Source organism: Apus apus, chromosome 4 (assembly GCF_020740795.1).
Source record: "Apus apus isolate bApuApu2 chromosome 4, bApuApu2.pri.cur, whole genome shotgun sequence".
NCBI lineage: Eukaryota > Metazoa > Chordata > Aves > Apodiformes > Apodidae > Apus > Apus apus.
In genome coordinates, this window is record NC_067285.1 from 98,429,747 (window position 1) to 98,442,074 (window position 12,328).

Below are 12,328 nucleotides of genomic sequence, written 5' to 3' on the forward strand. Positions count from 1 at the left end.
GATAAACACAACAACACAATGAAGTTATTGGGCTATTGAGCTTTTCCTATAACAGCTGCACTGTGTTATTAATCTTTCTCCCACTTTACCCTCTGAGCAGTGTAAAACAATGGGTCATTTCATCAGCAGATAAAAAACATTGTTTACCATTTCCTTTATGAACAGAGAGCAAAGCAGCGGAACTGAACAGATGTACACCAAGGATCTGGTATATGCCTTAATTTTTAAGTCATCTTACTACTGAAACAGTCTCTTTATTCTAATCTCAATAAAGAATTTTAGTATTTTCTTCAAAGTTATTCTGTTCTGCTGAAAAAAATAAATGTTATAGCTCAGGAGCAATCTCTCTAGACTTCCCATGTCTGGGAGATAAATATGTTCCTTTGGAAATAAATAAATAAATAAATACATCTGTTATTTTCTCAAAGGTCTAAGTTTATAGGAATTTAAGTTTAGTCTAAGTTTATATTATTAACTTTAATGATCCAGTATAGGATACCCATCCCTCTATTGTCCCTATACATTTCATAGAGCAGAAGAGATATTTCTCCAGGGGGTATATAATTTCTAACTGAACTGCACTTCTGAATCATCCTCTGGAAGACACATAAGTGCACAAATATTTTCGGTCCCCATGATTTCCCCTTTTCCACCTGAAATATTTGAAAGCTAGAGGACATACTGTCTTAACTAAGACACCTGAACTAGATGTCTAGAGAGCAAGGCAGCTGAAATATCCTGTACTGTTTCTACACCTGGACAGTCCCGAAATATTGCCCATTACAGTTGGAGATTTTAAAAAATACTATTTAAGTAAATATTTTCCAGTCATTTACTAAAAGGAGTTTTCTTACTAGATTTTTAAGATTTTTTTTGTCTGTGTAATTGAGAGAAGAAGAGGTTACAATGCTGTGAACCGGAAAATGAGAGGGAGAATATTTCAACCTGTAGGTAATGGTGTATATTGTTCTTGGTTTATGATTTTTTTTTTAAAGACAGCGCTCTCCAATACTCTTTTTGTTGAACACAAAATTATATTTATATAATTATTTTGTTTGTAATAAAGATACGCACAGCAAGCACTTTCAGTGATATATTGGAGAAAATAATCTTTGCAAGGATATTTGCTTTCCCTGAAACAGCTAAGACTGTGTAAATATTTAACTATAATTATGCTAAAGCACTACTCTTTTATGCCACAGCCACTCACAAAACAAATCCTATAAACGCTTTTCTCAAGATTTGTTACATGCTGTCTTCTAGTCTTATGGGAACAAATCTCTCTCACTGCTATTGATCTGTTCTTTAAATTATTCTCCCATGAGTCTTTCTGCTAAGAGCACCTTTTCCTTGAATCTCTTTGTATTTTTAATTGGCTTATGTTTGTTTAAACAAAATCACACCAGTGCCTTAGGCTGAAGCTGTCGACACATCGCATTCAAAACCAGACACACTGTACTCTAGCAGCCTTCACTTCTGTCTTCTACTGGACTCATCTCTTTGGAGATGAAATCTGTCAAGGGGAAAAAAAAGCATATAAAATTGCCTTTGGACTGGGTTGCTAGGGGCATTGCTGGGATTTGCATAATGTTGCTACAGTCCTAAAGATGAAAGGAAGGGTAAATTGTGCCATTTGTCTGCAAGTTCTGGCTGTCTGGTGGTGAGAAGACACCGCCCCAGGAGGAGCGCTGGAGCGCGTGTGCCTCGGGCAGGCCCCAGACCTTCCTGCATGCATGGCCCCTTGAGGTGGGGAGCAGCTCTTCATACTGCACTTGCCTGTCCCATGGCACTGAGGCCTCTCTGCATGTCACCCATCTCAATCCCCCAGCTAAAGTGAGGCGGATACTGGAGTGAGTGGTTCCCAAGCTCCCCTCACTGAGGGGAGCCCAGGAACCACTATTATGTGCTGCCCTCATGCCACAGTGCAAAGACGAAAAGGTTCTTATTTCCCTTCTGCCCCTCCTTGGCTGAGCAAAGAGCCAGAAACTGAAATAAGATAGACATGAGTGGCAAAAGCAACAGAGAAATCAATTATTGTAATTCAATTTTATTCTTATGCTTTTTGATCCCAGATTATGCTTACTAATGTGAAGTGAAGCATACTCAAGGATTTTTAAATTTATCCTGTTCTTTTTTAACTATTTCCAGCCAATTAATGCTAGAGCACTTTCCTTCTTCTGTGGCATAAATACAAGAGGAAGGAAATAAAGTTCTGCTCATATTCTGTTTCAGTTGCATTCAGTATGAAACCAAGTTTTCACATGCCACATGGGCTTGCAAACTATACAGTCAGACTTGAGCTCTATAACCCATATCCATGCAGTACAGCCTCACACAGCATCGCCTTCATGTCACCCTGTCTCTGGAAAGAACTAGTCCCTAAAACCCCTTGCTCCTGAGTGTAAGGCTCTAGTACAGATGCTCTTGCTCTGGCTTTATTATCCTAACCCCTCTATGCAGTGGATGCTTCACAGTGAGGTAGGTATAGTAGAAGGGACTTCTAATCCCACATCTCCCCCTTTTAAGGCTTATGTGACCTCCTGAGTGCTCACTCACTGCATAACTTGCGAGCAGATGGACATACAACTAGAGATAGTAGTATTTTTCAAGAAAAATAAAGGATACCTGGCACACACATCAAGAAGGCACACACTTCTTGCACTGCAGGCAAGGACTGAAATGCAGTGCTGACAATCTGTGTTATCTGAATCAATGTTTGTGGCAAGGTTCCAGATTCTTTATGTTCCCAGCCTCTTGGTTAACTCCATTCAGGTCAAGCTTACAAATGGCCAAGCTGCCCACTGAAGTTTGCTATTGGACTTTTAATCTCAAATAGTTAAGTTTATGTAAAGGAATGAGAGATATTGAGCTGCTAGATTAGGGGAAGAGCCACTGCTGGGCTGTGTGAGTGGTGCACTGTAATTTTCATCCTTGACATTTATACAATCAGCGTCATGAGGACATCAGCCATTAATTGAGTAGTGAGTAAGGCAAATGTGAAACTTTTACTCACTCAAGTTCATAATAGTAGAATTGAATAGCACTCAGTTAAACTAACAGGTTGACTTATAATAGCTAAAGGAACTTGCTTCCTTGTGCAGCCAGTGGTGAACTTGTGGAAGATGCATCCATTTCAGGTTGGGGAAGATCAACACCAAAGAGAGAGACACTAAAGCAAACAGAAGGTATCCTCTATTATCCTTAACCCACCAACTGGTGATGCTGGGAAGGGAAGGGAATGGAAGACTGCATTGCAGAGATTAGCCAAACTCACGTGTTCTCCCCAAATAGAGGTGCCTGCTGCCACATCTGGAGACACAGCACTGAGCTATACTGCTGCTCTAACTCAGTAGAGCATTGCATCTGTTCTTACATCCTTAGGTCATGCCTGCAAGCATGAGAGTATTAATATTTCTCTTGTAATCATGCCTAATATATCCAAATAGGGCCTACTGGAGTTACACATTATACAAGTGTGAAACTCAGACCAGCCCTGTAAACCAGGGCGTTTACAGTCTAAATCCTGAAACATTGCCATAACCCAAACCATTCAGAGCAAATACTAAAACCTTGGAATGTCTGCAGATCAGTCAGATTTGCAGGGATGACATAAACACTTCACAAATCACACAAATCACAAATGCTGATGCAAATCTGGAATCAAAAGTGAAATTAATTGGAACAAGCTGATAGTGAATTATAAGAAAAAGATATGGAATTGCTTTTATAAGGTGTTTTTCAAGCTAAGAGATTTTAATTGAAGCACACAAATCAACAATTTTCTTGGACAGTTACATTGAAATTTACTTCTTGTTTTTTCACAAGCTCAGGTAACATGAAGAATTAATATTTCACTTACCATCCACTCACTCTAGATTCAAAAGCAGGATAAACAGAAGATCGCTAATACTTTTCAGTTCAGAATACAATGGAGTATAAAACAAATTTTATCTCAGAGACCTGGACACAAAAATATCTGATGCAAAACCCCATTCTTTATTATCTTGACCTCTGAATATTTGGTTATACTCCTTCATTCTGCCATCTTCTAAATAAAAACATGGCAGGCTTTGGTGCTGACAATAAGGTTGATAAAAATATTCAGTTACTGTCAGGTGTCAAGAGTCAAAAGTGAAGATTTAATTGAACTTTGCATCTTAAATTAAAGACTTGGAATCTCTTTTCCCAATGGTAATGGTAGTGGCTACCAAGATGCAAAAATCACATATGATACATGAAAGAAATAGCCAGAAGGATACCATATCAAAGTTTAATTTACAAAGGAAGTGGCAAGTATGACTAATTCAATGCAAAGTCGGAATTCAGGTAAACTTTTGAAGCTTGCAATGCCAAATCACTTATTACGTTGTTTCCAGCATTCTTGGGTTTCAGAACTCTCTATAAGACTGGTTACTAAGAAAAGTGTGATTTCTTCCTATAAAGAAAAGTAAACATCCTGATGTTACAAAAGTTAAAAAAATGACAACTGGAAAATATTATGAAAAAAATATTTAGTGTTGCCATCATGAAAAGTATACAGATGGCACTGGAAATACCTACAGCTCTCAAAGGACTGGACTACTGCTACTGCTTCTGGTAAAATTTTTCTTATTTACTCACTAACAAAATGGTTTCTAATGAACATATAAAAAAACAATTTAAAAAAAATCCATTTCCTAATGATAAGTTTTACATATACTAATGCAAGTGATATGTACAGGGAAAAAGCATTTTAAGAAGTGTGGACTCTGGAAATCTTTTAGTTGGGCTTAAAAAGCAGTGCTGCTTGTCACTTGATGACTGTTGAGCTGGATGCAAACACTTACAGTGACAAGTGGTTGCCCAGGGACATGGCTGCCTCCCAGCCAAGTGACATAGATGACATACCACAAGAAGAAGCAGTAATGCAAGGGAGAGAAAAAGGAAGGCCTCTGGTAAATCTGTCACTGTCCATTGTCATGTCCTGTGCATGTAACTCTGCTCTATACAATTTTATTTCCTTCTCCAGTTTCTGTTCTTATCTATACTGATGTTTACCCTTGGAATTTCATTCTGTCAGAGCAATAGGAGTTGACGTAAAAGGGCATTTAAATTTGTTGAAAATGTGCCTTAGCATTTTTTTGGTACACCTAAAAAGCAAATGGCCAATATCATAGGTCATACTGGAAGTTCAGTGGGCTAACCATCTCAGCAGAGGTCTTGGGATAAGCAAAGGAGCAGAAGCTTTGAACTGACTTCTTCATGACTGTGTGATTATATTCAGCACTATTTTAAACTGTTTGAATTAAGACCAGGGCATTTTAATACACTGAGCTCTAGAGACCACAGAAACTGTCTGAAACAAAGGCCAAGGATTAAGAAGTTAAGCTAAGGGGTCAGGCCAACAAATTACTATCATACACTTTACTGTTAATTCAGTGTCATCAAATGCTGAACACATGTTGCAACTTTTACTTTTCCACAACTTTTTGTACTTGTTCCTTTACTGTCTTTTGCTCCTATCTTGCATATGCCAAATGGATTTTGGGTGCAATATTTGGCTGCTAAAAGTGTATGCATGCTAAAACTGATTAAAAGAACAGTAGCAAACTGATTGCTGGATGATATTTGCAGCAATGAAGGTCCAGTTGAGAAAATGTCCATGAACCTCACCTCCATTAATCAGTTTTGTTGGGTTTTTTTCACATCTAATATATTTTAATTTCAACATGGATAGCAGCTAAAATCCAAATCTAAACAAAAATCTTTCTCTCCCTAGCGCCCAGTTTTTTCATCTTTTCTGTTAGTTACGTTTACTTTTAAATGCATGTCACCACAGTCAAGTAAACAAAGACCACCATTTTAACCAGAATTAAACTCAAGAATTAACTGTACAAAATAAGAATAGAAGGTAGACAGAAACCTTATGGAAAATTTAGATGTCATAAAGATTGTGAAAATTTAGACTATAGATACAGACACTTCTGAAGGAAAGGAAAACTATATATCCCTCATTGAACCAATGCAGATAAAATCACAATATATTGTTTCATATTACTATTCAGTTGTACCTGCATTCCATATTTTTCCTCCTTATCAAATATTATTCTTCTCTGCATCAATGTATTTTTAATTTCATTGGTAGGTGTAAGACAGTTAAGTAGCAAAAACCCACAGTAAAATCCTATGCCTACAAATATCATGGACATTTAGAAAAACAACTTCATATATTCTTGTGAAAATTATTATCTTGTGAAGCAAAACACCTACAGAAACCAAAGAATATGAGATAAAACCAGTCACAGTTTAAAAAAAAAAACAACAACTGTGTTAGGGTAAAGCACTGTCGATCCAAAATGTATAACAAATCTTTCAACTCAAAAGTAATTATATTCAATGCTCATCATCTAGTTTATATTTTCATAATTCTTGCTTTGAAGTGGTTTCAATTACATACTCTTAATAAAAGCAAGTTTTAAGCACACTCTTGTTTTGTCTGCTGTTAAGAAAAGCAGATGGAAACTGAATGTTTAAAGATAACTGAATAGGAATATTTGTATGGAGAATTACTATTTTTCTTAATGGTTAATTAAACCTATTGAAAGTGCTAAGGAAATCTAACATGTTAATATTCATATCTCTTTGTTACTTAGAGTTTCTAAAGGTCTGATATCTGGATTCAGTCATTAAGAGCAGAATTCAATAATTGTGTTGGATGCTGCTCACTCAAATCTTCTGTTTACACAAGGAGGTAACATCATACAGGTGACCTGTCCTTTTTCTGTATGTTGTATAAGGAGCTGCTTTTCTGTCTCCTCGAGTTTGCACAGGGATCTGGGGATGCAGTGGCATCCTCTGTGCTGGACGATGCTCTGCAACCACCAAAAAGGGAGCAAGCATGTTGGGCAGCACAGCTGTCCTGCACTATGTGGGTCGTGGGCCCATAGTTACAGATAATTGCAGCCGTATGGAGTATAGACACAAAATGAGGCAGTGGCTGAGGGATGAGGTGGGAAAGACTGGGGGGAGGGGGAAGAGGTGTTGTTGAAGGAGGCAGAGTGCTGAAGGCAGAAGATTTTAGGGTGAACTATAAAGTAAAGAAAGATAATGGGCAATTTGCATCGTAAGAGTCCATTGAGGAAGAAAAGTAAAAATCTTTAGACAAGCTCAGATAAGAGAATTATGTTTAAGCTGAGGAAGTGAGTTTATTCCAGATGTGTTTGACAGCATGAGAACAGAAGTGGAAGTAGTGCTTTTGGTAAGGAGCCAGTACTGGGGATTAGTCAGGTGGAGAGCACTGAGCGGAGAGTGAGGAGCTGAGAGCGCAAGGGTGGGAAGAATTGAAAATACAGGCTCTGGCATCGAGCAAAGGGAATGAAAACAAAGAAGGAAGGCAAGGAATTAGAGAAGCAGAGAAATCAAAGAGAGGTTTAAGAGCAAAGCCAGCTTCGGTAGAGATCACAAGGAAAGAATAAAACCAAGAAGGAAGGGAGAATAAGAGCTACTAAGGGAAGGATGCTGGTCGTTATGGGGAGGAATTAAAGGGACTGGAGATAATTTGGAGCTAGATTTCAACAAGTGAAGATGAATCTCTAAGACTTTCCCACGTTATGCCCTGCAGAAAGGGTTTTACTATGACTGTTGATCTCTGCATATATGCAGCCAGTTCTTTCAGTCTATCTGATTTGGAATTCCTTTTTTCTCCTCTTCTCTCTCAAATCTACTCTATTTTTGTATCAGTGTCATTCTCTTATGTACAGTCTTCCTTCTTCCTACTTTTTAGCATATGGTCAATACACTGTATTGTTTCCATTTCTGCTGTCAGTCTACTTCTATACTAGCGTCCCTGAGAGGGATTTGGAGGTTCAGCAAGCTCTATGCCATGGAAAAGCTCTGTGATTAGAATTATTGCTTAAGGAAGAGGTGACTGACCCAGGCAATGAAATACATATGCAGTTCATAAAAGAGGAGGTGGTAAGTCATCTGAATACCTTTTTAAAAAGCTTAAGTTAAGCAACTCAGGTACCTACACCCACGTCCATTTTCAAACAGACTACAGGACTGTATTCTGTGTCCATCAGCTTGTATGAATGCACACCTGATAAATAGGCTATAAACACAGGTTAAGTATATTACACTTCAAGCACATGTAAACTCCAAGCAGCAATTGCTTATCCACAGAGAAGTAAACTCTGGGCTGAGAGTGAACACTTAATCAGCAGAAAAATGATACCAGTGTTTAAATTAGATTCTGGTGACAGAAGGAGAGATAATGCACCCTCACCTTGGTATCTGGACACCTTGATGTCTGTTCAGAAACATTAAAAACATGGGAAATTGAATCCCAGGAAAGGTGTAAGTCTCAACACTCATTGGTTTTGATATCAAAAATAAAGCAGCTTGTGAGCCCTCCGGTGACATTTATTTTTTTATTTCTCATAAAATCCCTCCACAGCAACATCAGGTATTTAGATATATGCAGTGGCCTGTAAATATTGCTTGGCATATTTGCATACACATACATATATATGCATAAATATATCATACACATACATAAATATAGCTAGAAATATAAAGGAATAACTAATGGCAGAGAAGAGTGTCTTGGTACATTGTGAAAGCCACTGACAGAGGAAGGGAAAGAAGAAATCACCTGTCCTCATTATTTGAGTGTTCTTGTATGTGTCCCACTCACACATGACTACTAGCCTGAGTACTAGCACTATCCACCTAGTAAGAGGGAACATGATCATACATAGAAACACTATTATAAGAAATTTAGAAATATCTTTACCTTTCCACATCACAAGCTCTATCTGTAATATAGGGCAACCTGCCAAAAGGAAAAGAAGTCACTATTATAATCCCAAGGAACAAAGTGTAAAATGAATTGCCTACAAGGTTCCAACTGAATTTGACAAATATAATTCCTTACAAATAATACAAATTAGAAAGATTTTAGAACTTCTCTAGATCACAGAAAGTATCTGCTTAACTTATTAATAACAACAGCTTTCCAGTCAGAAGCAAAGGGCAGTTTCCATTTTTTTATAATTGCAAAATTGAAATGTATCTAAAAACTCTTCTGTTGAAGAGTTTCATATTATTGCCATGCTACAGGTACCCTGTAAGAAGAACCTAATAGAATAGCATGTTGTGCTGAAACTGGTCTCCAGCAAATGTCAGTTAATAAAACCCCACACTTATTACAGTATTTGTGGTTTAGATTGCCATTATCATCCCTTTACCTAACTTGTACACTAAACTTGGAGTAGATTTAAATTTTAGGTGTATAATCCTTTACAAGGATTATAGCCAAGATTCATTTGCAGAATATTCCTTTCTGTTATAAGCGTTTGGGGATTCCTGGTTTAAATTTTAAAGTTGAACCATAATACTTCAACAATTATTATTGACAGCAGATATATGGAAACTCTGCCATAAGGGAATTTTCACAATCCCTGTGATTTGGATGTTATTAAATATCATTTATCTTTAGGAGGAGTTTTAAGTGATATTAGTTTTCATATTCTTTCCTATTTTCACCTCATTAAAAAACCCCAACGTATTAGTCAAAAAAACGTGACTAAACCATACAACTAAGTTGTTATACACACATCGGGTTTAGAGGGATTTTCACTGCCACAGTCTTTCATTTACTGCTTTTATTTGCAGGATCTGGAGTAAAGTGTCATGCTTAAAAATTTATAAATTTGCTTTACTCTAATCATCCACTTCCTATTGTCCAATGCAGGTGTTCCATCTTCTGGCACAAAGATTTGAAACATCAGTGCTGTGCATTTCATTTCAAACTTCACTGTGTTTCATGCCAGCTGGGAGTCAGGAGTGGTGAGTAGTTACACCTCCCCAAAGAGTTCTAGGAAAAAGCAACATCTCATGAGGACATCCCTGAACTTCTGCAGTGCACTGTGCTGTAGTGCAGCTGTTTCTTTGGACAGGAAGAAAATTAACGTATTCCTGGAATTCAAATGCCTTTGGAGCTCCTGTTCTGTTCCAGGAGGGAATATTTTGTATCAGACAATCACTAGAGGCAGCCCCCTTTTCCCACCCATGCTTTACACACTCTTTAAGATGTGCCTTTGCTTCTGAATACTGGGGATTGTAATCACAAAATTAATCCAAAGAAGTTTTACTATTGAAAATGAGATATTAAAACCAATGTTCCTCATGCCATTTTTAGCTCTTTCCATGTACTGATCAATGCCTTTTGGAAATCATTATTCACTGATTTAAAAGTTTCAGTAGATTTCACTTCACAGTCTTTACTCTTTGTGTGTTAATCAATATATCTACAAAACTAGTTTAATATCTGGATTATATCCCAAAAAGGCTCTGAAGTATAGATCACTCTGGTTTCAGAGCACCAAGTCCTGTTAGTGAAATATTAACCAGAAAGGCAAAATGTTACTGTGATCATGTCAACTCACACAGGACACAAACATGTTGAGCAATTAAGTTAGAAGAATCCTAGAACAGTAGTGATAGACATGATCTTTGAATTTGAACTTTTGACAGATGATTCCACTGAGCTCATGCCTCCACAATTCTTCATGCCACACTTTGTGCGAAGATAATTGTCTGTTTCATTTTTTATTTTTTAAAAAACACACCTATCTTCTCAGCTCTACTTCACAGGAACTGAATGTTTAAGAGTTAAAAATATGTCAAAAATTAAAAGTTATACTGAAAACATTAAACAAATTACATTGAAATACTATCCAAATAAACAGTGTACTGTATGTGACTTGCTTACAATTGATTTAGAGTCCTTTTGGAATACCATTTGTGAAATAAATAGACAAGGGCTTAATTTAGTAAGGTAGTCATTTATCTTCCACAGCTCCAAATTGGAAATCAAAATACAATAAAATTTAAAATAGTTATTAAATCCAGATGGCTCTTCAAATGAAAGCAAGTCCTATGGTAATGACAGCCTTTAAAGGGCACTGTCAACTTAAAATCGTAAAGCAACTGAAAATGTTTTATCATCTTTTGTTGCACATAACCATTAAATTAACTTTAAAAATATATTTTAAAGTGTTATTGATTTTCCAATTTATTTTTTTTTGTAAATTTCTTAATCATCATTTTTACTGTTTCTTCTCTATGGTAACTTAATATAATTTTTTAAAATTTATTTTCCTAATTTCAAATTCTACCTACTGAGATTCAGGGGGACTTCTATAAACACCTTAAGATATGTACAGAGATTCCTAGTGGGACTTAGGTCCATAATTATTTTGTTTTAAAAAAAAAAAAAAAAAAAAAAAAAAGCGCCTTGTAGAAGTTCATAGTTCGAATTTTATAAAATAACTTAATTTGTCCCTCTGTACTTACAGAGTTGCAGCAACTTACTTTACAACAACTTGAAAATATAAATATTACATGTATTAATTCCTTTGCAGGATGTGCAAGATACTTTAATCCACATTTTACCAAAAATGTTAATAACTTTTTTTTTAAGAGGTTGCTTTGTTAGGCTTATTTATTGTGATATTTTCAGCGAGCTGTGGGCTGCTGGAAATGTCAGGACACTATAATGAACATTTTGCTTTCATATGATATCACATTTGTATCCATGTCACAAAGTGACAGAAAGCAAATCAGGAATGTGGCAGGAGATGGCACAATATAAACAGCTTTTGAAAACATACAGTGTTTTATTTCTGTACATTGCGTTCTCAATGGAAATGTTCATGTTTGGAATGGGTTGGTATAAAGTCATCATGACATATAGAGGTCCTCCACAGCAGAGTATTTAGCATTACTGAAGATCAGATCACCTCTGTACACAAAGAAACCATCAAAACTTTCCCTTTGATATTTTAATGTAGAACCCTCTAGGTTTCTTCTGAGTTACACCATTGGGTGTTTTGGCATTTCAGGAACTGTAGAGGTGCACAAGATTATCACAAACAGTTGGCAGTCAACCACATCACATCAGTCCTTTGTGTACGTTTGTTGGGACACTATATCATTACAGAAGTCACAACTGGCACTTCCTAGGAAATTATATATATTATCCTCAAATGAAATGTCAGAAGCCAAAAAAAAGAGAGGCACATAAAGATCAGGCAAATTGAACTTTCACCCATGCTACATCACTCATCAAAATTCCTTCTTTCTTTGTGTACCTATTTATATTGCCAGCAGTAGAGGAACATATTAGTTACCCAGAACATCCATTTTGGTTCCTACCTTGTCTAGTTGAGGAAGTGTTTGAGCCGTATGTGGTAGACCACATCCTTTCTCTTATGCTAGCAGGATGACAAGGAGCACATCTGGATTGAAAATTTCATTTTCACCCTCAACATTTTTGTATTAACAC

General features: G+C 36.6%; 1 long non-coding RNA gene across 6 annotated transcripts in view; it reads left to right on the forward strand.

Moving 5' to 3' along the window:
* LOC127383728 (uncharacterized) overlaps positions 1-12,328 on the forward strand; it is a 43,425-nt gene that overhangs the window by 9,888 nt on the left and 21,209 nt on the right. For all 6 annotated transcript variants that reach the window (XR_007889263.1, XR_007889265.1, XR_007889262.1 and 3 more), the window contains exon 3: positions 9,734-9,828. This is a non-coding gene — a long non-coding RNA (uncharacterized LOC127383728). The remainder of the gene's footprint in view (positions 1-9,733; positions 9,829-12,328) is intronic.